The following is a 27,415-nucleotide window of genomic DNA, read 5'->3' as shown; positions in this document are numbered from 1 at the left end:
TGCAGAAATTCCAATACACAAGCTACCTTTTTTAGATCAGTTCTACACAAAATTTTCACACTATGTCTAAAATCTAGACCAAGTCTTCAACTATGCCCTTTTCTGGAAGTTAAAATGCTCATCTGAGATCCTCTGACTCTCCTTTCATTAGATGAGCAAGATACCACCTCAATTACATCTGAAAACTAGGGAGGGCCTCACTGGCCAATGAGGAGCTACTAAAATTACCTCTGCCCTTCACTTTATCCTTTGAATTGCTTTGAGGAATACTGCAAACACAGGAAAGGTCTAAAGCAATCCTTCTGGCCATGGAGAAGAAAGTATATATGTGGCTAAGGGGTTAATGGTCCCTTCACCTAGGCTAGGTCTACACTACACTCTATTAACCAAAAAAGCTACGCAAAATGTGCTCCGCGTTTTGCATAGATTTTTCTGATTCTTTTGTCAGAAGAGGCTTTTCCGACATCTGGCCTTTCTAGACAGGGTCAAATGTCGGAAAAGCCCCCCCTTTCGAAAGCCCTCTTATTCCTCAGGGGACGAGGAATACCAGGGCTTCTGAAAGAGCGCGGTTGCACTTCCGTAAAAAAAGCGGACCTGCAAACGCATTCCGTGGACGCGGCGGGGTTTTTCTGGCATACCTACTGGAAAAAAACCACAGTCTAGCCATAGCCTTAGAGAAGAAACAGGAAATCTTCCTGTTGAATATGTAAGCAAAGAGGTTGAATGATAGGTGCTCTGATTATGGAGTCAAAGACCTCTGGGTGAAGACTCCACTTCTCTGGTCCTACTATCCTATCTGCTCAGCCAATCCACTTAATTAGAAAAGCAGTTGTTTGTCAATACTTACAATGCATGTCACACTTCTACAAACCTGCAATGGATAAATAGTAAATATCTTTTCATTTATTACATTGAATATACAAATACTAGTTTTAAGTATTCCCATCTTCCAGCCTTCACCCCGCAAAAAAATTAAAATTCACATGCTTAATAAATATTTAGTAACAGCATTTGAGCTACTCACCGGAAAAGGGACTGCCCTTCCCCAAGTGGTATTGCTTACCCAACCTCAGGTTAGGAAAGTTACAAGGGAGAATTCAGGTGATAAGAGGTTGATAGGAATACAGAAATGAGATAAACAAGGATACTGCCATTCTACTTAACTAATCTCTTGTCAACTAGAGGATATCACTAACCACCAGATGACTCCTTTAAATAAATAGAAATTAGTCCAACTGAGGTTCCTTTCGCTTCCTTACCCCCAAATGCTTCATGTAACAGGCTGTTATATTGGCTGTTGAGGGCACCGGGAGATGACTGAAGGGATTTTTTGGTGGTTTGGTTTTTTACACTGTTGCATTTGAAGGATTTTGGGGAGGACGACAGACTGCCTGACCATTTAGGCAGGAGGCAGTCTCCCCCTTCAAGGGTTTACATTAGAGAGCCAAACCATGTAATAGATATTATTGAATCAAAATTTATGAACCAGAATTAACCTCTCAGTCCACACACAGATATGAAAAACCCCAAAGGAATTCTAACCTCTGGCAAGCCACTGAAATACGTCATTGCCTCTAACATTAGGAGATTAGCATTTGCCATCCTTTAGCTGCATCCCTGGAGCAAGGATGAACAGAGAAGAGACGGTTGTTATTTTTGGATTATACCATTACAACTAACCCTCACCAGATTAAACCGGCCTTTGAAATGGTTATTTAAAGCCTCACACTTTTCCAGTTAAGCCCTTTACCTTCTACAGTGAAATGAATAATTTCAACAGAAGACAATATAAAACATGTACCTTTTAAGAAAGTTTGCAGCTTTCATCACTTGGCTTTCAAGGTCAATTCCACAGAAAGAACTGGATGCATTTCCAACCCTTAGGTAAAAAAATCATCAAGCTTGGTATCACCACAGAGAATTTCTTCGTACCCTCAAATCATGTTCCAGTCCACTCCGCGGCATTGAGTCTCTCAGGCTGTGTCTACACTGCTGGGTTTTTTTCAGCAGAAGATATGCAAATCACACCCTCATTTGCATATCTTCTGCAGATCCTTTTTGCGGAAGAGGTTTTGCCACTAAAAAGCCCCATGTAGATGGGGCCATTTGTCAGGAAAAAATCCTTTTGCAAGATCCCTTATTCCTCAAAAAAGGAGGTTTACAGAATCTTGCAAAAAAGGTTTTTTTCCCCTGACAAATGGCCCCGTCTACATGGGGCTTTTTAGCGGCAAAACCTCTTCCGCAAAAAGGATCCGCAAAAGATATGCAAATGAAGATGTGATTTGCATATCTTCTGCTAAAAAAAATGGCAGTGTAGACAGCCACAGATGAAGCTTCCACTTGAGCCAGAAGAATTAAAATGAAAGCACAAGAATTCTGCACATTCCTTTCTCTACATACATACAATCATGTGAAGATATGACAGGAACAAATATAGACAATGAATAATCATCCCTAGTTTTAAGATGCAGTGGTAGCAGGAGCACAGCGCTGGATAGTCTCCTCCACCTATGAAGCAGGGTACTGTAATAGCTAGTTAAGATAAACAATAAAACTGAAATTTAGATATGGTTAATTAGTATCAATATTCAAAGTTTTAGACGTGTTTCTAAATGACTGAGGTAATTAGACTTGATCAAAAGGACATTAAAAAGCCACTTTGAACTAGTATGCAGTTCTCATTTCAGCTTCACCAAACTAGTTTATACAATTTCCATTGGTCTAATTCAATACAACTTCTTTTTCTCACTGCAATTACAAGCTACAGAAGAAGAAACAGAACTGTTCACTTTCCATGTGTTTCCTGTAAGCATTAGTAGAAAAATGTACATAGTATGCTCAGAGAAAAGATTTACTCCTGATCTAGACATTTCATATTAGAAAGAGACTGAAGATATTAAAAACAAGAATTTTAAAAATTGTGTGAACAGAGCAGGAATTTTAATTTTTAAATACTATCTCCTTTTAAAATTTTAAAACTTTTCCCTCTCCAAATCCAGTGACCCCAGGTTGGTGTTTTGAAGCCAAATTTATGGTCTGCTTCCTTTTGGGCTCGATATACAGCAAACAAAAAAGCCTCACATACAGCAAGTGCTAAAATATTGGGGATTCTCCCCTTGCTGCATCTGTAACAACTACTGATATTAACGAGCGTTATGCATGAGTATCACTAGAGAAAAGGGCAGCAGAGCTCCCATCATAAAGCTAAAATGGTTACATTAGAGTCCCTCTTATAAACTGTTGTGTACTGCAAACATAAAATTCAGTACTGTTGAACAAAGGCAGAACGATAATATTACTTTACAAGTGTACTCTAGCAAATTTACCTGGTGTTGCAAGGGTCTTTCAGGACAGGGAGTGGGGGAGGAAGGGGCAAGCGTCAGGGCAGAGGATTGGGAGGTCTCCCTGGGACCGCCCTACCTGGCTGACACATGCTGCCCAGCCAGCAGCAGCAATAGCTCCCTAATGCCTGGCTCCCCCCACCCCACTGTTGTCCGGTGCTGGGGTCAAGGGGGAGGATTGGTTTGTGCGAGCATGGGGGCAGAACAACATGCCTGGCACAGGGCTGACACCTGAATGAGGAGGGGTAGGTTCACGTGATCAGAGTGGGGCTACTGGAGGAGTGGGCACAGGGGGCAGAGAAGGGCTGGTGGAGAGGGGCCGGTCGCAGGAGGGCTGAGGGCAGCGAGAAGGGCAGGAGTCAGGACAGCAGAGGAGCAGGGCCGGTTTTAGGAAGTGCGGGGCCCAATTTGAACCACTTTGGAGGGGGGCCCCCCACCCAGGATTTTTTGTTGAGGAAAAAAAGAAAAGAACCCACACAAGAAATGCAGTTGAACTTTTTTTTTTTTTTTTTTTTTTTTGAAAAATAAGCCATTCTTTATTATGCAAAATTTTACACAAAATTAAATCAGTTGCCTGAACTGTAGGTTAGATATTTTCAATTGCAAACTATCCAATTTTTTCAAAAAGTTTAAAGTTCAATTTTTAAAATGTTACCAGAGGGTGTTGCAGTTTTCTGTTACATTGATTTACTTTTTAAATAGCAAAAAATTGAGTCTGTTAAGAAAGCATCAGTTCTGTGGTCAAATTCCAGGCCTTAGTGATTTCAGCACCAATGATTTCACTAGGTAATACGGTACCTCACCACCATTGCCTCCTTTGCATTGCCCTTCAACACACTGCCTGCATGTTGAGTCCAAGGTCATTCTAGACAAGATTTTATCAATGATTTTTGCTCAAGCGATCACTGAGACAAGACAAGGACTCAATTGATTCTAGTCAGCTCTGCCTTTAAACACTGGCTGTAAAGTGTCAGATATAATTGAGGACCCCCAAATAGACTGTTTCCATCTTTTGTGACTTTCAGTTAGATGTGACTCACGATCCTCTGTTTAGTGTTCAAGTTATGGTAGACCCTAAGCCAGTTCATATTAAGTTCAGGTCTTTTAATCGTACAATATGGATAACATTTCATTCTCCCAGCTCCAAGTCTTAAGTGAATTTCAACCCAAAAGAGCCAAAATTGATCACCTTGACACAGCAAGTGTGTCTACTGATCTCTGTGGCAAAGTAAGTTGTCTATATAAATAAAGTCTGCTCCTGAAGCCTTTTCCTACAGTTGATTAACAGATGGCAGTAGATAGCTCATTCAGACCACTGGCTGATAATAGTCAGTCACCTGACCAGTCATTAACCATAGTCATGGACTCACCCTACTCTCTCCATTGTCTCTGATTCTCTGATGACCTGTGACAAAAAAAAGAGGGTGGAAAGGGAAAGTGAAGGGAGAGACCTCTCTAAATTCACCAATCAAAGAGCAGTATTGACAAACCAAAAATCACAAGGAATGCCTACACAAAGTTATGAGAATGCTCTACAAATCATAAGATTTAAAATAAAACCTGTTGGATTTTTATTGGCCTTTTGTTTGAGTATTTAGGGTTCATGTTTTAAAGCTTTCCTCCTTAGTTGTAAGGCCCAGAAGTATAGAGAACTTTTTTTAAATGAAAGCCGAGATTCCTACATAATCAACTGACTCCAGGTCTTTAGAAACACACCAAATGTTTTGAGACTCATAGTAAAACAACGGAGGAATTCATGAGCCCATGCTTTGCCCACAGTATAAATAAAAAACAACAACAACATCATCTTCTCCACTAAACTTCCTAATGAGATACTGCAAATGGTGAACTGAATTCTACAGCTCCTGATATGAACAGGTATCAACCTAGTTTTTCATATTTGAGATGGGTTACCAGGAATCATATATGATATGAAATCTTATATGATAATATGAAATCTTTCCACTCTCAAGTCAACATATTCACAGAGCACCTATAATTTTGATCCATTTTATATTATTTTTCTCCCAGGGGCTACTGACCCCTCCGGCCCCCTCACTACGCCACTGCCCCCCCTCCTGCAGATCTATCATCTTATGCATGTGCAAGATCTATGAGAGCCATCCCATGAATCTGCAGTTAGTGTCTGTGGTGCCTGCTTCTGGGTGGTGTCTCAATGCTGCCACATTCACCTCCAAAGAGAGGGCTTCCCAAAGCAGGCCCTTGCTGCTGACCCCCAAGGCATCCACAGGTCCAGTCTCCTTTCAATGGACCCACTTCCCAGGGCTCATTGATCTTGGATTGGCTTCCATCCCCTCTCCAACCCCCATCAGAACTACTATGCCCTCCTGGCTTAGGAAAAGAACAAACAGGAGGATTGGAAATTAACCTACCCAGTCTCATGTTCCCTAGGCAGGGAATGAGCCTACATTAGGCCCCAGCTGGAGTATCACACATTTCAGGAAATGTGGAGAAACTGGAGAAAGTCCAGAGAAGATCAACACAAATGATGAAAGGTCTAGAGAACATGAGATATGAGGCAAGGCTGAAGAAATTGGCCTTGTTTACCTTGAAAAAGAGAAGACTGAAAAGGGACATGAGAGCAGCTTTCAAGTATCTAAAAGAGTATCATAAGGAAGAGGAAGAAAAATTGTTCTGCTTGGCCTCTGAGGTTAGGATGAGAAGCAATGGGCTTAAATTGCAGCAAGGGAGGTTTAGGTTGGACATTAGGAAAAACTTCCTGCCTGTCAGGATGGTTAAACACTGGAATAAATTGCCTAGGGAGACTGTGGAATCTCCATCACTGGAGATATTTAAGACCAGGTGAGACAGACACCTGTCAAGGATGAGCTAGGGCAACTCAACTTTGGAAGCCCCAGGGGCCACACTGATACTTACAGAACATGCTGATGGCCTCAACTTAAGTGTGGTTGCATATGCAAGCAAATACATACACATAGCTTCTCACACCGACAGGCATGAATACAAAGATTAAGGCAAGACTACACAACACAGGCCCCATTTAAGTCAGTTCTGCTGATAATAAAATGCAACATTTACCCGATTTCTACCCATGTGACAGCACTTTTCATGAGCAATGACAGTCCAAGAATTTAACTACTAAAACACATCAACAGAAGATCATTACACCAACTACTTTGTTTTGGCTCCCACTTGCCGTCCACGTGTTGATTCCCACATAAACCCAAACTGCACCGCAGGGCACAAACAAACTGGCCGTTGGCAGCATGCCAAGTTATTAATAAATATTTTTAAATCTTTACCTTTTCTCTCTGCTGCCATGTCTCTTCTCCTTGCTCCATCATCTCCCCTGGTGCCTGCTGCCCCCCCAACTCCTCACCCTCCTCTGCTGTCCTGACTCCTGCCCTTCTCACTGCCCTCAGCCCTCCTGCGACCTGCCCACCTCCACCAGCCCTTCTCTCCCCCCTGTGCCTACTCCACCAGTAGCCCCACTCTACTCATGTGAGCTACCCCTCCTCATCCCCTCTTCTAACACCTCCCTTGCCTCTCTCCTCTGGTGCTGGTCCCTCCCCTGCAGGTGTCTGTCCTTCTGCTTCATCCCAAAATCCCCTGGCACCTGCACCTTCTCTTAGCCCTGCACCCTCCTGGTGCCTCCCCCTTCCCTTACTGCCCCTGCCCCCTTTTTCCCTGATGCCCACCCTTTCTTTCAAGCCTTCTCCCAGCACCTTCCCCTCTAGCCCCCAATGCCCTTCCCCTCTCCTCTCCCGGCATCACCCTGTCCCTTCTCCCACTGACACCTCCCCTCCTGCCCTTGGCCCCCTGGCATTTGTCTCTCCTGCACCCATCTCTTGGTGCCTTCCCCTCTCCCTGCCCAAGCCCCTTCTCCTTCCACCCCTCCCCCTCCGCCTCTGCCCAAGCCCCTTCCCCCCACCCTCATCTCACCCCCACCCCCCCAAACCCCCCACCTCCGCCCAAGCCCAAGCCCCTTCCCTTCCCCCCCCCCGCCCCACCCCACCAGCCTGTTTCCTACCTTCTGCCTTCCACGTTGCAGTTGTGGAGCCAGGGCCGAACCCGGAGTCAGCGAGGCCCCGCAACGTGGCCTCCCAGGACTTTTAAAATCCAGGGCCGTGATATCACAGCCTGGGCGTCCTCCCCACCCACGTGCAGCGCCACACATGGGCAGCAGCAGCAGGAGGCGAGGAGCCGCAGCGCATGGCAGGGGCCAAGGGGGATGCTCTGGGGGCAGAGTAGGGGGATGTGCAGGGGGGGGCCGGGGCCCGCTCTGGGAAGAGCCGGGGGAGACCCCCCCAGCTCCACATATTGGTGGAGCAGGGCTCCCGGCTCTGTAACTTGCCGGCTGGCATTTCCGGGTTCAGGGGCGTGGGGCCCCCTTAGGCGCGGGGCATGATTCGACCGAATCGGTCGAATAGGCCTAAGGCCGGCCCTGCAGAGGAGGGTGAGGAGTTGGGGGGGCAGCAGGCACCAGGGGAGCAATGGGAGGAGACATGGCAGCAGAGAGAAAAGGTAAAGGTTTATAAAATATTTATAAATAACTTGGGTGCCACAGCGGCACATCCAAACAAGCCACATGAACTCAGTACTGGTGCACAACACAATTCAATCTGCTAATGGGAGGAAACTCTTAGGATAGGTCTACACTGGCAGCTCCTTGCACAACATCATCTTGCGCAAGGGTTCTTGTGCAAGAAGTCTTGCACAAGAACACGTCCACACTGCCACGTGAGAGCTGTGCTTTTGTGCAAGAGCATCCATGGCAGTGTGGATGCTCTCTTGAAGTTCCGATGGCCATTTTAGTCATAGGGGTTTCTTGCGCAAGAAATCCCTGCCAAGCGTCCACACTGCCCTCTTGTGCAAGAGAGCTTACACCTGTTAGAAAAGAGCGTAGCTCTTGCGCAAGATGCCCTCTCTTACCATGCCGAACTGTAAATGCTCTTGTGCAAGAGCAGGCGGGCAGTGTGGATACCCTGTGGGTTCCTGCGCAAGAACGGCTGTACTTATGCAAGAAGCCGCGAGTGTAGACATAGCCTTAGAGGGAACACTTCCCCCAGCCTCTCTGCCCCCGAGTTAATGTCACACACATTGGGTTAATGCAATTGCAGGATAGTTGCATGAGAGGGGTTTGGTGGGTACCAAACTAATCCCTGTTGGTAGGAGGATGGTGGGAAAAGTCCTTCCAGAGGGGTGACATGACACCTTTTACTTCTCGTCATGTGTCTATCTTGCTTGAGCGTGTTACCGCCAGAAGTTTGGTTAATGGGAGTCAGGAGGTGTGGCTAACGGGGCACCACAAAAAAATTATACAAACCTGCCGCCCCTGCCTGGAAGTGTGCCAGGGATGCTGCGGGAGGGGGTGTCGGCCCCGGAGGAGTGCAGCGGCTGTCTGCGCCACAGGAGGTGTGCGTTGAGCACAGGGTTTTCCTGTGCCTTGGGGGGTGGGGGTGTTATCTGGGGATTGTGTGTATGTGGTGTGGTTTGTTTTTTGCTTAACCAAAATTGCTGTGGGGCCCCATCGAAATTGTTCGAATTGGGCCCCGCACTTCCTAAAGCCGGCCCTGGCTCTCATTCTCAGTTGAAGCCTACCTTGTTACCCTAAGCGAGGGGTGGGCAATACTGTGTGACAGGGGGACCACTCCAAGATTTTGGAAAGTAGTCAAGGGCCGCACTCTTCCATGATATTAGAGAAGGAAATGTGGGGTCTGGGATGGAGCTTGGGGTAAGGGATTGAGTGCAGGAGAGAGACTGGAGTCTGGGAGGGAGGTTGGGTGAAGGAGGCGGTTGTGACCTAGGGCAGGGGACTGGAGTGCAGGGGTTTGGGATGTGACATAGGGAAGAAGGGGACTGATCTGGGGCAGGAGATTGGGGTGCCAAATCTGGGAGGGGGTATGGGTGTAAGAGGATGACAGAGTTTGGGTATGTTGAGTGGGGGGGCAGAGGGTTGGGGCAGGAAAGGGCTGGGGTGCCAGAAGCAGGCTGTGGCCAAGAGACTTACCTGCCAGCTGCCAAACTAACCTGCCTGCCTGCAGAGCTTAAAACATTTCCCAGCCAGCCAGCCTGACTACTTGCCTGGCCATGTGCTTCACTGAGTAACTGAGCAGAGGAGACTGAGTGGTTCTTCTTGGCTGCCTGTTATTCCAACAAGCAGCTCCCAATGGCTGGTTTCTGGCCAGAAACAAGCCAACGGGATTGTGCTGGGGGCAGGGCAGCTCCTGAATCTTCCCTCCTCCCTTCCAGTTTTAAAAGAGAAACAGAGCCCTACAGCTGCATTTCTGTATGGTACGCAGGGCTGCGGGGCAAACAGGGGAGCCTGCCTGGGGCTTCCCACTGCCTCTGTAGGCCAGCCATATTTTGCTCAGGCCTGCCCTAAACTAAAATGAATCAAAAATCCTCTCCTCAGACCTGAAGCAGACAGCCTGCTTGAAACACACTCTCAGTGGTTTGGGGGTTAGGTGTTTGCTTTTTGCTCATTCTAGTTGCACTGCTATTTAGAATATATATATTTAACAATTCAGGACTCTCAAGAGCTAGATCAAGTTTAGAAACAGCCTTGAAGTTCTGCATCAGTTCACTGCTAACTCAATGGACAGCAAAGACCATCTGTCATTGGACCGTTAAACTTGAACGCATATTCTAACAACGGTAGTTTTCCTTTAGCCTCCAGACTTAGGCATTAAATATTAGCAAAATATTTGCAAACTGAAGAGCCCAAAGTTGTCTCTAATATTACTTTACATACTTCAAATTAATTTTGTATTTCTTTTCATATTTATATTAGCACAGGCCCAAAGCAGAACCACCAACGGGTTGACTGATTTAGACCAATTCCCCAGATGAGATTCTCTGAAACAGTAGCTTTAATAAAGATGTAAATTCACAAATACAAGTTAAACATTCAAACAAAGTCAATGGAGGCCGAGGATGCTCAGCACCTCAGAACCTTTCTGCCACCTAAAATCAAAATTTTGGGGGTTAGCTTATAATGAGCAGTTTTTGCAAAGAAAAATGATGGTGTGTAAGTTAAGTGATAAGATATTTTAGGAGTAATTTTCTAGGCACAAATTATACAGAAACACTGAACCACCCACCACGCTTGGCTTATGCGTCTTTTCTTACCATTGCCTGTGACTACTATGATACTTATGTAAACTGAAGCTTTTTTCTTTCTGATCAATATGCCCCTCCTGCATGATTTGTTGAGTACAGAAATTCAGAATCATTTCAAAGAAGAACCATGATGTCATAAACAATGGACTGACATCACTGAATACATCAAAAAGTGAAGTGGAATAAGAAGGAGTATACAGGATAACCTTATGTCTCTTATGAGGCTGAAACACATCTTACCTATCAACAAATGCTAGTAGTAGTTCATCTTCCTATAGATCTGGGTTACAAAAATGTTTATCAAAGATACATAATTGTTCTTTACAATTAAATCTGCCTGAAGGGACTTTTTCCCCACAATCTGAGACTGCTTAAACCAACTGCCTTGGAATTAAAAACCAGAGAAGAGACTGAAAATTAAGCATCTTCACTCTTCTAGATCAAGCACCTCAGCATCAATATCAACTAGCCATCTTCCTAAGTCCAAGAACTCCTATCTTCATCTCCGCTTCAAGAAAAAAATTCCAATGGCAAGATTAACAGCTACTATGATAAGCAATTTGCTGATAATGATAGAAAAAAAATATTACAATAGAAAAAGTAAAATGAGATATTTTATGGCAACCTTTAGCACAGCTTGTAAAACTGTCATGAATGCATGAGTCCAATGATCTTCATGAAAATGAAGATGCTATCCCAGATGCACTAACCTGCTTATCTGCTATAGCAGATCAGCATGGCAACTGATCTTGGGCTGGGATTTTACCAATTATAAATAGTACCTCCACAGGTGCCTTGTGTTGTATACATTTGGTGATGCTCTAGATATTGAGGGAGTGTCTTATCCCAGTGAATCCTGGCAGCTGACTGCAGGTTTCCTCGTAAAATCTAAACATCATATTTAAAAAGTCAACCTTCCAGAGGAAAAAAGTGAAATCTCAAGTTTCCCAGTGCAGCAGATTATGTAATTTAAAGTGTTAGTTTTAAATTAGATGTTCTGTTTCAACCAATATTTACTGGTAAAAGATTTCATAAAGTCCCAAGCTATCCACAGACGTATTAGTAAATATTGATTTATACCATAACTAATACCACTACTGGCCTCCACATCCACTCCATCTGCTTCATGCTAATTAGGAGCAGTTATCACAATCTGGCACCTTTCTATAGAAATACATTCATGTATATTTGCTAAAAAAATCCTACATGTATCAGATTGTAACATGATTTATGGTGTTTGGAAAGCATTCTAAATTTTGATTTCTTTCTACCTCCATCAAAATGTTGGGAAATTTCCCTACCGACTGCAGTTGAACTTTGTTCTTTCTGTAGTACCTGCCAATTAAATTAGATTTGTAAACACTACAAGAAATAAAAAAGGCATTACTTACCTTAATAAATAGTCAAACTAGATCCCTGGTGTCTAATGCCTGTTTTCACAGAAATCAAACTGAATCCTCCTAAGGAAAGAACAAAAACAATTTGTGTAGCATGCTGCTACAATACTGTTCTGTTGCTGTGGGGTTTCTTAAATCCCTGAGAATTTTAATAAAATGTATCACCATCACCTTGTTACAGTTGTCTCTAGTATAGCACAGAAGGTAATAGATTTAAGCGAAAATATTTCTTTGAAAAGAGATACTTAATTTTAATGGTTTAAATGGGTAACTATTGAAATCACTCTCTCAAGTATACGCTCAGTGGATGTACCTAAAGTCAGCAGCAAATGGGTAGTTTAACTCTTGATTAGAGGTATGTTGTCAGATCACTTAAATACAAGGGTTTCATATAAAAATGATTTACAAAACCCAAGATATTTGCATATTTATTAAAAGGAATTGGTTTGCATTTAATGATTCCTATTTTATGCTTTCATCTAAATAAACCCTGGCTCACTATGGAAGAGGCACACGCGCGCACGCGCACACACACACACACACACACACACACACACACACACACACACGACAATGTTGTGGAATAAAGTAAAATATTTTCTAATCGTTCTGTAATTTAAGATATTTGTAACACCAGTAGTTAAATTAGTATGATTACATTGATTATGCTTTAATAACCTGAAATGTTTTTAGAAATACAGGTAAAGATTTTTTTTTGTTTTCTAAAATGACAACATTTTAAACATGTAAAAAATAACTAATCTATAGTAAAAGTGATTTTTTTACTTAGTGTCATCCCTTTTTTGGCAGTTTGCGCACAGTATCGTCTAACTGAAATTAGAAGATCTCATGCAAACCCATGGAGTGACTGAATTTCCATATGCCAATTTTCATGCCATTTTACATGGCATTAGTAACAAGCAATCTGTAGCATTACCACACTGACTCCATAATGATGTAGTTATGCCATTGCCATTTTCCTTCATGTAGACAGGGCTTCTATTATCATGATTCCCGGAGCAGGTAACACAGTGAAAAGTGAACCAGTCTCAGCCTTGTTCCACACCAACAACTTATGTTGGAATAACCAGGTCTCTAGGGGTGAGAATTTTCAACCCTTAAGTTACAGTATTTTTACCAACCTAACCTTCAGTGCAAACAGTGCTACTTCAACAGGAGGCTTTCCCCCATCAACATAGTTACTGTTTCTCAAGGAAGTGGAATATTTACAATAGGAGACATAGGTAGCATCCTCACCAAGCACTGCAGCTGCATAAGTGTAGACAAATTCTCAGCAATTTATGTTTTAATGTACAGAGGGGGAAAAACACGATTCAGCAACAAAAGCTACTTCCCTTTAGGAGTTCTAGACGAAAGTGCAAAGATTGCTGCTGTTCACTGGTCATACACAAAGTGATAAAGAGGAATGGCAAGGTCTAACTACAGCGAAAGGATGTGAGAAGTTACAGGATGCTACATAATGTAACTGACTCAAGGAAATGAAAACAGAGGTTTTTTGAACAAGTGGCCTACAAACAAATCTATTCCAAGTTAACAGTGACCGAAAGTTGTTGCCATCTGGAAACTGTATAATAGGTTTTATTAAGTGACTTGGGGGGGGAGGGGGGGAGAGAGAGAGAGAAGAGGAGTGCGTGTCAGTCCAATTTCCAACAGACAAAAGCATATATCACAGATGTCATTCAAAACCAAAAATTCATGTTGACACCAAGAAACCAAAGATTGAATGGGCTGGAGTGTGAACTATCCACTTGCCGTAGCAGTGTTCTCAGAACATCAGACATGGCGTTTATTGGTCAAACAGCTGAAAGGTGTACCTCACGACTGTTAACGTATCATCCAGTGTCTACTGTACAACAGAAGACAAATTAAGAACACTGATGCTATTAAGCTCAGCAGCATTACCACAGTAAGGAAGAATGAAGAACCCCAGGAAACATACATCCTTGTTTTGATAAATCCACTTGCTCATCTGATAGTTGGGGTAGGAAACTCCCTTTGGAGCATGGTGGTGTTTAAGCCACCACTACCAGTAGAATAAAACTTTCCTTTAAAGAGAGTTTCTTGACTTTATTGTTGCAAAGCCTTTGTTTACTCTTAGAAATCAGGCTAACAGTTACAGTGCTCAGGAATGTAAAAGGCTATGCTGACCTACCTACTGCCTGATGTAGATGTGGTTAAGTTAAAGGAAGCATGCTTCTGTCAGAAGCTACCATTGTTTGGGGAGATGGATTACCACAGCAACAGAAAAATCCCTTCCATTACCATAAAAAGTATCTACACTACAGAGTATAACAGTCTGTCTATGCTGCAAAACCAGTGCTAATGTTGCATCTGTCATGCAGACATAGCCAAAGATAACCTTCCAAATACAAATGGACAGTGTCTCCTTTAACCTGACAGCAATTCTAGTGACTCAGTTCAGTTTCCTAAAGCAAAAGAATTGACAATATGGATGTTTCACAGGAGCTATTCAAAAATCTCGCAAAGGTTAATGAAACCTGATAATGTTGTCAATAAGAGTTCCAGTTCTCAGGGTCTTTAGGAGCTGGGATGGGCTTCTCATTAGAGCACTGGGCCTGGACTTTGCATATGGCACACTGTAGGGGAGCTTGGACTATCCTGACTTGACAATAAATGGTGAGGTCTGCCTTTAAAGCAAAACTCAGGCCTGTCTCAAATCTGGTGCACATAAGCACGCAGGCAAGGCCTGAGAGGAAGGAATGTTTTGAATAACCAGGCAGATTAAGCATGGTTTGCGAGACCACATCGCAACACCACAGGACGAACAACCTTGTACTGGTACTTCTGTTTGATAACCAAAAAGTTACAGATGCAGCCATAAGACTGTCAACTACACATATAGCAGCAACATCCTGAGCAGCAGGATGTTCCCCAAATAGGGGATTTTATGTATCCTACACAGTACGTAATCAATTGGTAAATATTATTATAACCACCAAGCCTCACTTTACTATAACATGGGCTTAGTAAAAATAACCGATGGGAGGGAATGGGGCAGGATTGACCCACAGGTCCTGCTCAATGTAACTAGAAGCAAATAAGCCCTTCACACCGGCAACCCCGTGCATGGCGTTCCATTGTGTGGAAGAAAAGGAGCCACAACCTCCTGCCTGGTACTGCAGGTAGCATGCAGGTGAAGTGTAAGTGAATTAGGCTTTATTATTGTATTATAGTAGATCTTACATTAATTGCTTTTGCACTGCTTTGCGGTGTATTAATTGCTTTAGAATTTATAGTATTTAAGGTTTAAATTGTATAGTAATTATTTTTAAGGCTTGTAAAAAACTTAAACTGTATTAACTGCTTAAAGCTTGCAATAAATAAGGAAGTGGTTAAGTAGCCCTGGAGTGCCTGGTTTCCCTTGGATATAAAATAAATCTAACCACATGTCATGCACTCCAAATCCACCATACCAGCCTTTTAGCTAGGTGTTTTGCAAGATTTTTGCAAAGCCCTGCTTCCCTCCCGTATGTATATGAAAAAATACCGTAATTAGTAAATTGTTTCAACCTGCAATTTAAACTTGCTGACTTTACCTTATCTTAAACTGTTATAAAGCATAAATACACAGTTCAAAAAAAAAAAAAAATCTACAAATAAGCCAAGCTCGACAAGTCAAACTGAGGTCTAAATGAGTTGTTTTCACTCTTCTGCCTTGGACAAAACTGTTACTGCACAAAAGTGCATGCAGTACAGTTTGACTGTCAATGACAAGTGGGAAAGAGTACCAAGCAACTAAATAAAATAAAAGGTACCAGCATAGGCCTGCCCACATGCTGGCAGGAGGAAACATTTTTCTGAAATAAAAACATACAAAAAAGTCAGCTAGGAAAGACAGAGCACATATGAAAGAGAAAAAAGATTTTCACGGTCTTTCTTTTTTTCAAGAATTAACCATGGAGGTTGTTTACTAGCATCAATTCTATCTACATCAAGAAAAATTATTTAGCAGCATAAAAAATAATTTGCATCTGAAAACTACTGATCAAAACCAACATAGTAAACAACAGACTTAATTCTGGTAAAATACAAACACGAACAATCCCTGCCCCAGATAGTCCTTCCAGTCTTCTTTGCAGAAATCCTATTTCCATTCTTGCTTACACATAGCATTCACCATGGAGTTCAGTGGTCATCTGCAGTACAGATTTCTGGGATTTTACTCATTTGGTTTCTGCTCCAACTGGCAACTCTAATTTAGTGACTCAGGAACATTTTGATCCACATGTCCAATCCCATTATTCAACAGGCCAGATCCATTGACCCAGAGATCTACCTAATACCCAGCCTGTAATTACTTGTAAATACCTTCCCTCATTATTAAACAGTTTTCAGAATAAAAACCAAACGGAGCTGAAACAAAAGGAAAGAACCATAAAACGAAATGGAAAATGTTCAAAGAAAGTTAACATAGGAGGAGTAAGAAAAACTAGTGAGGATGAACAAGTGCTTAAAAGGTATGTGATGGATGAACAGATATAAAAAAAATCAAATAAAAAGATTAAAGAATGCCAGAGCCAAGCAGATTGCAACTGCAAGCAAAATAGAATACTGACATTAATATCAACAGTTTAAGTCCAGGTGAACTTTGGTTGGGGAGGATCCCTGTCCTAGCAACTGTTTATATTATTTATTCAAAAACTATGTCTGCCTCATTCGCCCTAATTCTCTGAAACAATGCTATCACATAGCTTTCTCTGCTTCCCCAACACGTTTTGTTGCCCAAATTAGTGTTTTCAGCATATCTTCTTTCAAGAACCAATCAAGCCATAAGTTCCCAGGTTATTTTTTTAAACAGACTCGAGTCCAGTTTTTGTCATGTTCGATTTTCTTTAGTATTTCCACTTCCTTGTGAAATGGAGAGTATGTGTATTCCTGATACTAGCCCATTCTTCTCCCACACACCCCAGGAAGAAGGTTTTTTTTAAAGTAACTTTGCTTTTCAATAAAATACTGTTGTCAATCTGAGTCTAAACCCTGATCCTCACTTTATGTATCATTCAAATATCTTACTTTGTGATGTGATACATTGATTTCCATATGAATATATCCTTTTCTCTCTGTGCTGATGTGACTGTTTTAACTATTCAAATAATTCTAATTACCACCATACAGGGAAACTCCCAAACAAACATGAACTTTGAGGGGAAAAATACTTTTCATATAACACTGCACCAATGATCAGTGTATACCAGTAAGTTTGATATGCTTACATTTGACTAGATAAGGCTATTACTGAACTAGATTTTGTTGGTGACATTTGCAAATGTCAAAAGTTTGATGAAAAAGGTTGACTAATAAAGTGTAAAAAGGATCAATATTACCAGAAGAATGAAATAAAAACTACAGATGAAACAAAATCCAAAAAGCTAATAATTATGCACTGAGAAGTTTACTGTTAAAACACTCTACATACAGACTGTTTTACCTGCCTTAAAATAGTAACTGCAAGCATATTGATGAACAGATTGAGAAGATGGCTTGGTTCATTGCAACTTCAAAATGCAGTACTTCTCTATGCTCTTCTGCAGTACTACTTATAACTTCCTATAGGAGTGACCGTTCAAAGCTTTTATTACGGTAAGAGACAGTCTCCAGCCTGCTATCTGATACGACCTTTGCCAAGGAATAGATGCAGCCCTTTCAGGGGGATGCAGTGCCTATTCGGTTCTTCCAACTACAAGTACTATGTTCCAGTATGTTAAGTATACACAAGAGGAAACTTTACCCATCAATACATGAACAAAGGATCCTACAAAGAGGCTAGACACCCAGAAAACTGGACTAGAGGGCCCACACCACAAACTGAATAGTAAGTAGCAGCCTAAGGCAGTGGAATTAGACTCCCTGCTAGGAGGACCCCAAAAGGTTCAGGGGTTGACACACACAGCTCCTTAGGCTGGGACCCAAGTTGAGGGGGGGGGGGCCTGGATCCCCTTCCCACCCTTATTATAAAGGCTGAGGTTCCCCAACCAAACAGAGCCAAACAAAACATGACAACCACTAGGCAGCCCAGCCCTCCAGGCTGCCCCACTTCCAGAGAGCTGGCTGCACTGCAGGCTCAGCAGTATAAGGTCTAAACTGCAGAGCCTGCAGTGCAGGGTAGCACCCAGTTCCCCAAGAGTTTTTAAGCCAGCTCCTGGCACACACCAGATCCCACCTGTTGCCCTGCTACTGGGGAGCTGGCTGCCACTCCATGCTGCAGGATTGGATACAGTTTAAACTGTTAAACTTGCATCCCTGGTCTATACTTCCAGGAAGATTGATGCTCCAGAAATTGATCTTCTGTAGTTTCATATAGCAGGTCTAGTAAGAACCCACTACAATAAACATTGAGGATGCCCCTGTCGATCCAGTACTCCTTGGAGTCGCAAAGAATAGGGAAATTGACAAGAGAGTCTTTCCCATTGACTTCCGACAGTGGGATTGCCTCAGAAATTCAGTTTAAAGTACATTGACCCCAGCTACACAATTCTCATAGTTGGAGTTGCATATTGTAAGTCAAATTTCTGGCACTGTTAGACCTGACCTCAGTGTCAGTTTGAAGTGCAGTTTGTGTTTTAAAAATTAATGCATAGAGTAGACTATTTTTATGTTACAGAAAGAAAGAAATATATGTCAAGACTGAGCAAGACTTGGCTGCAGTAGGCATTCTCCACTTAAATCCTGATCTACAAGTACCCTACTATTCTAGTCATTAACTTCTCAACTCAGCCTCAGTGTGTTAATGTTGTGATGAAAATAGAGGAACTCTGATGAGACCAAACTTGTTTCACCTAGAATAGAAACTAGGTCTTCAGCAGTGAAAGACTAACTGCTCTAAATACGGAGCCACTTTTCTGAAGTTACAAAAGTTTTTTTTTTTTAAAGCAATGAAAATGCTAAAAATTGTTTTCAGTATATAAAAAATCAGGTCCAGGATAAATACAGATTCTTTGCTAAATTTAAAATCTGGATTGATTTTTAGAGACAGTAACACAAAAAACAAGGGCTATGTTGAAACTTAACTAACTAGAGTGGCACAAATGCCGTCTCCATAATACGCTTAATGGATTAAAATTTAGCCATTTAAGGCTGATTGACTAACTTGTTATAAAGACTTGTGACCTTGTACACTATAGAAGAGTAAGATTCAAATCTACTAAAGAAGAACTTTCACATCAGAAGGAAAGAAATTACTTAATGTTCTTCAACTTACTGTTTAAGTGCTCAGTCCTGACGCTCACCTTTTCCTCAATTAAACCACACACAAAATCTTTGTTTAAATTTGCATTAATTTAAAATCCGATTCACCCAATTTAATCCTGCAGGGAAGGGAAATTATTATTTCTGACATTACTGTAATTTCCACTAAAACCTAATAGTGACACTGATTGGACTGAGATGAAGCTTTGAAGGAAAAATTGCTTTGAAGAAAAAAAATAACTAGTGGTCCATGGAAAACTGCAAAGTTAGTTGTTGTGGGGGTTTTTTATTAAGATTTTGGTTTGCTAAATTCTCCTCTAAAGTTTCTCTGAATTAGTCTGCACAGTTTTTGTACTAGTATAACTATTTTGGTCAGGAGTATAATTTTTTAATTTTACTACTAGAGGGCTGTGCCTTCAGCTCAGTATACTTTCCTACCCCGCTCCCTGGCCGTTTTCGCTTCGCTGAGAGCCTGCTGAAGACATCATTCTGTCACCCGGCAGGAAAAACTTTTTTATATAGAGAGAAAACAAATAGATTTGTACAAATATGTTGATATAATTTACTCCTACATGAGAAGTAATAAGAATAAGCTATGCTGTATAAGGAACCTTTATGACAGTTTAACTGCATCCATACTAGATGCACTGAACTAGTATAAGCAGGGCTTGACAAATCCACTCGCCCATGGCAGCAGCGAGAGTGACCCGCACCGCACTTCAACAGCGCCAACCCCTGTGCTGCACAGGCAGAGCAGCGTTCTGACAGCAGTCTGTGCCGCTTGCTCCTGTGCAGCCACTGAGCTGAGAGGTGTGCAAGCGGGCTGAGTCCTGGGACAGGAGCTGGAAGTGGGGTGGGGCTGCATGTGGGTGTAGGGTGGGGCCAGAGGGTGCATACGTCCCTGAAATCAGGGGGAGAGGCGCCAGTGCAAAAGAGTTCCACATTCAAGGCAGAGGGGAGAGGAGACCGAGGAGAGTAACGGAGGGAGAGGGGAGAACAGAGGAGTGAGCTAAAGAAGATGGCGGTGGGTGGAGGAGTGAAGGGTGAGAGCGGAGGGGGATGGGAGACAAGAGGTGGCCAGAGAAGGCAGGAGGGAGACAGGGAGTGGAGCAGAGAGCAGAGCATGGGGGCAGAGGACGTGAAAGGAGAAGCAGAAATAGGAAGCAGTCCAGAGCGGAGAGACTAAGGAGGCCCGTCCTGGGCTGCCTCCTACCTCCACTTCTCCTTTCACATCCTCTGCCCCCACGCTCTGCTCGACTCTCAGTCTCCCTCCTGCCTTCTCTGACCTCCTCTATCTCCCATCCCCCTCCGCTCTCACCCTTCACTCTTCCTCCCACCGCTGTCTTCTAGCTCACTCCTCTGTTCTCCCCTCTCCCTCCATTACTCTCCTGTCACCTCCCTCCTCTCTTCCGCTCTCCTCTGCTTCCCTTCTGAATGGGGTGCTCTCTTGCGCCAGCGCCTCTACCCATGACGTCAGGGATGCGCCCACACTGGCCCCGCCCTAAGCCTGCGTGCGGTCCCACCCTAAGCCCGCATGTAGCCCCACCCCCGCTTCCGGCTCCAATCCCAGGACTCAGCCCCCCCGCACGCCGCTCAGCTGGGTGGCTGCACAGGAGCAAGCGGCGCAGACCGCTGTCAGAACACCGCGCTCCGCACGCAGCACAGAGGTCGGCACCGTTGAAGTGCGGGGCGCGTCGCCCTCGCCACTGTGGAGCAGCCCTACCCCATCACAGAAGCAAACATGCCATCCTGGTCGTCCCGTTCTCCAGGTGGCGCGCACCTGCGCGGTGGGGGTGGCAAGTCCCTTTTTTGTCTGGCAAGTAGGGTTTTCTATCATTTGTCAAGCCCTGAGTATAAGTATTTCAATAAGAAGTCAAATGCCAGGCACCATTGTATTGATGTAGCTACAGTGGTACAACTTTGTATTTAGACAGGCCTGAGAATACAGAGGGTGGAGTTTATTCAAGCAACAGTAGGATTTAAATTCAGGTCAAGTGTCGGGGGTAAAATGGCTGCATATAGGGTCATGAAAACTTCAAAAGACACAATAGTAAACATCCACTAAGAACAGAATGTGCTAATTTTTACTTTTCTTGTGAAAAAGCAAGCAAATTATACCAGAAGTTATCAAAATACAGCCAGGCCTTGAAAGTGCTCTCCCCAAATCTTCTGCCACCTCCAGCACTTTAGCATGGGATTCCCATACACAAACAAAATAAACTAGATGGAACACAACATCTAATATGTCAAAAAGCAAAATGCAACCTAGCCTTCCCAAAATAACACCAGACCAAAAAAAAAAGCGGCCAGTCTCCACTGACTGGAAGAGACAGATTTATGCACATTTTGCAACATGCTCACATGCTTCAGTGGCAGGTGTAAAAAAATCTAGAGGAAAAACAAAGACTCTAAGCATCTGAATCTTTCCATTTAATATACTGCATATGTTGAATTATGGCTATCCTAGATTAACTTGATTTATCTGGGAAGAAGAGAGGTTGATCCAACAGGCTTCTCTCCCCCACAGAGAGTTTTGAATAGTCAAAAATAATTACAAACTTTTAAGCAAATTGAAAATTAGTGTTATAGAAAATATCTACAGAAAAACCACCACAAGCAAACTGGACTAAGAAAAATATCATAACATTCCATGCTATTAACACATCCTTTAATTCATGCTAGTTTGCCAAGTAAAAGCCATTACTTCACCAGAAAAAGCAAAGATTTACAAGAAATTCCACTCCCTATCAACCTCCTACAGTAACGGCGAACTGAAAAAGGAGACAATTTTATTTGCTACCTTCATAAATAATCATTGCAGGTACTATCAAGTAAAGGAGAATTACTGAAAAAGTGGAGTTACAAAAAACCCTCCACAATGTCAAATGGCCTTTAAACATAAAACAAAAAGATCCTGTCAATTCACATTTAGCCCCTAAATTAGATTTTTATGTAAAAGTAGGGCTGTTAATCACAGTTAACGCATGCAATTAACTCAAAAAACTGATTAAAAATTAATCAGTTAATCCATTTCAATTACAACGTTAAACAGAATACCAATTGAAATTTATTAAAAATTTTGGATTTTTTCTACAGTTTCATGTATACTGATTTCAATTACCACAGAATACAAAGTGCAAAGAGCTCACTTTATATTATTTTTATTACAAATATTTGCACTGTAAAGTAACAAAAAACAGAAGTTCTCAATTCCCCTCATACTAGTACTATAATGCAATTTTTTATAGTAAAAGTGCAACTTACAAATGTTGGGGGGGGGGGGAGTTGTTACATAACTGCAAACAAAATATAGAAGAGCCTGCAAGTCCACTCAGGCCTACTTCTTGCTCAGCTAATCACGATAATAAATAAATGTATTTACATTTACGGGAGAGAATATTGCTGGCTTTACACTCACGATATCACTTGAAATGAGAATAGGCATTCGTATGCACTTCTGTACTCAGTATTGCATGGTATTTACATGCCAGATAGGCTAAACTTTTTCATGGCCCTTCGTTCTTCAGCCAACATTCCAGAGGATGTGTTTGTTTGCTAATGACACTGGTTAAAAACATGTGTTAATTACATTATGATTAAACTCTGTGGGAGAGCAATACGTCTCCTGCTCTGTTTTACCTGCAGTCTGCCATATTTCATGTTACAGCAGTCTTGGATGATTACGCAGCACATGTTCATTTTAAGAACACTTTCACTGCAGATTAAAAAAATGAAAAGGTACCAATCATTTCTAAAGACAGCAACATCACTTGACCCCCCAAGGTTTAAGAATCTAAAGATCCTTCCAAAATTTGAGGGGGATGAGGGTCACTGTAAGCTACACAGGCCATCTGGCAAGGTGCGCAGGGTGGGAACCTGCAACCACTGGTGGGGAGGGGCTGACCCATCCCCTACCCACCCTCCAACGTGCCAGTCAGGGTTGGTTGGCCCTGGCTCCAATTCTGCAAGGGCTGTGCAAACCCCTTTCCCCCTCCTCCACACCTGCCTCTGCAAGGGAAACCCAGACCACCACCACCACTCACCCTTGCTATGACTAGAGTGGCCAGGTCCCAGAGCTCCTGGTTCTTAAGTCTTACTCCCCTCCACCCCCACCAAATACCTCTGCACTTCACCCTCTCCCCTTGACCCAACATTCCAAGTCAGAGCCCTTGAACCCCAACCCCTTGTCCCAGCTAGGGTTGCCAAATCACCCATACCAGATACAAATTTGAAATGGCTCCTGGTCCCACTGAGCTGATAATCTGAACCCCTCATCTGCTGCCCTATCCCAGAACCCACACTCACAGCTAGAGTCCTTCCAACCCAAATCTGTCCCAGCCGGAGCTCCTCAAGCCCACCTTAAAGCTTGCACCCCCAGCTGGATCCCTCAAACTCCTGCACCACTACTCTCTGCCCCAGGCCTGAGCGCCCTCCCACACTCAGAACCCATTGGCCCCACCCCGCCACATGAATTTTCCACACATCACACATCTCCATGTCCCACATCACCTCCATATTGGTGCACATCACAAAATTCATTTTGCTTGGGGGGGGGGGCAGGGGAGAAGCGATTAGAAGGAACACTGAAGTGTAAAGCAAAACTCCAATGTGGAAACTGCAGAACCCCAAAAGAGAAAGTCAGTCTGCTGGTGGCATGACTCAGATGATGAAAGTGAACATACTATAGGTCCACATTGCTTTGGATTGTTATTGAGCAGAAGCCATCATCAGCATGCGCACACATCCTCTGGAATGGTAGTCGAAGCATAATGGGACATCAATTTTTTTAGCTCATGTGGTATGTAAATATCTTGTTACACTGGCTACACTAGTGTCATGGGAAAGCCTATTCTCACTTTCAGGTGACATTGTAAACAAGAAGTGGGCAGCATTATCTCCTGCAAATGTGAACAAACCTGTTTGTCTGATAGACTGGTTGAACAAGAAGTAGGACTGAGTGGACTTACAGGATCTAAAAGTTTACATTTTTAAATGCAGTTTTTTTACATAATTCTACATTTATAAGTTCAGCTTTCATAATAAAAGACTGCATTACAGTATTGTATGAGGTGAATTGAAAAATACTATTTCTTTTGGATTTTTTGCAGTGCAATAATTTGTAATAAAAAACTAGTGAGCACTGTACTATTTGTATTATTCTATAATTGAAACCAACATATCTGAAAAGTAGAAAACACCCAAAATATTTAAATAGTCCATTGTTCAACAGTGTGATTAATCATGTGATTCTCACGAGTAATTTTTAATTGCTTGACAAACCTATCTTCTATTTATCAAACAAGCTCAAAAGACATGTGTCCATGATTTAGTGTCTGATTCCAATAGTACCAGGAATTTTTTGCCAAGAAACATTGCCTTGTACCTTTTCAACCTGACCATTGCAGAACTAGTGCAATAGAACCTGAAAGCAAAATTAACTAGACTATTGTTACTGATCAAGCTGAGAGAAAAAGGAAGAAATTAAATGATATAAAACAGTAAATACAAAAATATTAAAAGTCTCAGCTCAATCTACCCAAGATCTTATTGGCATAGGTGAAAGGAAGTTAGTCAAGACTATGATTGCTCAAAAAGAAAGCCTCTCTGAAGAAATAGCTTTGCTTGCATTCAATTTCTTTTCTCAAATATTTAGCTGTGCACTTCCTTTGCCCTTCAGTCATGAGAGCACACATGCTCTCTTATATCTAAGTAGACCCATAAGAGGGAAGGATCCATCAGAACCCTTCTTGAGCAGTTCAACGTATCAGAGAATGCTGCATGTAATTTTGGTCACCACATCTTAAGAAAAGATATTAGAATTGGAGAAAATACAGACAACGACAATAAAAATGGTAAGACATAGAACAGCTTCCATATTAGGAGAGATTTAAAAGAGTGGGGATGTTCAACTTGGGGAAAAACACAACTGAAGGGAGGGATGTGACAAGGGTCTATAAAATCAAGAATGGTGTATAGAATGTGAATCGAGTACTATTTTCTCCTTCACAGAACATAAGAACCAAGAGTCATCTAACAAATTAATAGGCAGCAGATTTAAAACAAACAAAAGGAAGTTCTTCACACACTACACAGTCAACCTGTGGTACTTATTGGCTAAAATGTAGTGCAAAACAGAATTAAGTAAGTTCCTGGAGGACAGATCCATCAGTGGCTATTAGACAAGTTTGTAGCAACAAACCCTTTTCTCTGGGAGTCCCTAATAATCTGACAGCTACAAGATGGGACTGGATGTCAGGGATGGATCACTCAAAAATTGTCCTGTTCTCTGCACCATCTCTGAAGCATTTGGCACCGGCCACTGAAAGACGACAGGGTACTGGGCTAAATGGATCATTGATCTGACCCAGTATATCCATTTTTATGTGCTTACGTTCAGAGCAACACCACCAATTTTAAGCATAAGCAATGCAAGCAACTACTTCCCCACCCCTAATGCTGGTCTAGATGTCTTCTGCCACATGAAGTGACAGGCTGCAGTGATCCTCCCCAATACAGCAAGATCAAAGAGACACACAATCCTTGGACTCATGAAAAGCTACTCACCTTGCAACCCGTCTGTCTGGTATCTTGGCTCCTTGCATAGAAACCAACTCTATAAACAGCTGAAGAGTCTTCTCAAACAAGTCCACACAATTTACTGCAACTATTCATGCACACACCATGCATTTGCCACCCCCTCCCACACAAACACTTCCTATTTCATAACTACTAAGCAGTTTGTGTTGTAAACGTTAACGGTCAAAAATGATTCCTAGATGATGGGATAAGGTCCACTTTTGCTGAACAGTTGCTATTTTGCAGACTGTGTGAAAAATTAACCAACCATGAAGAAAAAGTGTGGGTTTTGTTTTTTTGTTTGGGTTCCCCCCACTTTTTTACTTCAAAAACATTTGATAAAACAAATCTGGTGTTACCCAGTCAATGTTCCCTCTAATTTTTCCATCCTGGTGCAGAATAAATTTGTTACATGCACCAAAGCATAAGCAGATATGGATCACCAATAGAAATAACTGCTGGCTTGGGCATTCTGCTAATCAGCTGGGTGACATTTGAATTAGGGATGTGAATGGATAACCAGTTTATCACCCTTACTGAGTAACTGGCCAGGTGATGGCTGGGATGGGGAGCCAGCAGCCAACCCCTCACAGGGGTGGGAGCCTTATAGGCTGGGGGCTGCTGCAACAGGGCAGGAGAGGTTCCCCACCTGGGATCCCACTTAGTCAGTTAACCAGTTAAATGTTAGGTTAAGCTACCATTTAATGAGTTAACTGATTAATCAGAATTTTACATCCCTAATCTGAATCTCTCTGAGGCAGTCACCCAAGCATTCAGCTTATAGGGAACACTCTCAGAGGATGTATATTCTCATACCTTAAATGAAGGAGTACAAATGTTGAAGTGTTTTTTTTCCTCTAGATGACCTCATCTAGATATTTGCCTGGTTTTACAACAGGCTACATAAAAAGCACTAGCAAAGTCCACACAAACTGAAATGTCAGAATGATTTTTTATTTAAATCCTGATTGATTTATTTTATAATTCTACAGTAAAAACTAGAAGGTACAGTAAAACTCCAATTGTCCGGCATCCAGTGGTCCGGCACTCCCGATAGTCCGGCACCAACTGGAACCCGGAAGTGCTCCGGCCAGCCAGACAATTGGAGCTGCTCTGTGCCGCTTCCCCAAGTCCACTGCTGCCACTGCTGAAACTGACCAGTGGCAGACTTGGGAAAGAGGCGCAGAGTGGAGCTGCTGGGGTGCTGCCCAGTTGGTCTCGCAGCGCCACCCCTCACCACCCTTGCTCGGCGCCTGGCAGCACCCTACCTGCTCTGCTCTGTGCCACTGCTGCTGCTGCTGAAACTGACAAGCGGCAGACTTGGGGAAGCCAGGGGCAGAGCAGCTGGGGTGCTGCCGGGTTGGTCCCACAGCGCCGCTCAGGTGAGGGGTGGTGCTGCAGGACCAACCCGGAAGCACCCCAGCTGCTCTGCCCCACTGCTTCCCCAAGTGGCCGCTGCTGCTTGCAGCCCCAACTGGCCTGTCGCCAGCAGATGCGCAGGGCTTCCCCCGTCTCCCCCCCGACCCTTCATAGCCCCCCTTCCAGAGTACCTCCTGATACTCCGGCATATCCAATAATCCGGCACCCCCTGGGTCCCAAAGGTGCCGGATTATCGGAAGTCTACTGTACGTGATTTTTTCAGTACTGTAATGGTGCATTGTGTCGCTTTAGTATCTATATGTCTGATTTTGTACATTTAAGTGGGGTAATAGGTGGCAGTACAACACAAATCAGACTCTTGAAAGGGATACAGTAGCCTGTAAATGCTGA

The 27,415-nt window shown here is 42.9% G+C and overlaps 1 protein-coding gene across 11 annotated transcripts in view; it reads right to left on the bottom strand.

Moving 5' to 3' along the window:
* Positions 1–27,415, bottom strand: part of DNAJC5 (DnaJ heat shock protein family (Hsp40) member C5) — a 64,856-nt gene that overhangs the window by 18,778 nt on the left and 18,663 nt on the right. Inside the window, exons 1-4 of one of the 11 annotated variants that reach the window (XM_075900999.1) lie at positions 25,634–26,520; positions 11,837–11,905; positions 4,712–4,746; positions 1,802–1,879 (exon numbers count right to left, since the gene is read on the bottom strand). The exons of 1 other annotated variant lie outside the window; for it this stretch is intronic. The gene's annotated coding sequence lies outside the window, so the exon portion shown is untranslated. Of the gene's footprint in view, positions 1–1,801; positions 1,880–4,711; positions 4,747–10,454; positions 11,290–11,836; positions 11,906–25,633; positions 26,521–27,415 lie in introns of those variants that run through there. 9 more of the 11 variants (XM_075900994.1, XM_075901000.1, XM_075901001.1 and 6 more) reach the window with 9 other exon arrangements.

The sequence above is a fragment of the Pelodiscus sinensis genome, chromosome 18 (assembly GCF_049634645.1).
Source record: "Pelodiscus sinensis isolate JC-2024 chromosome 18, ASM4963464v1, whole genome shotgun sequence".
Taxonomy (NCBI): Eukaryota; Metazoa; Chordata; order Testudines; family Trionychidae; genus Pelodiscus; species Pelodiscus sinensis.
This window is presented reverse-complemented; position numbering and strand designations above follow the sequence as displayed.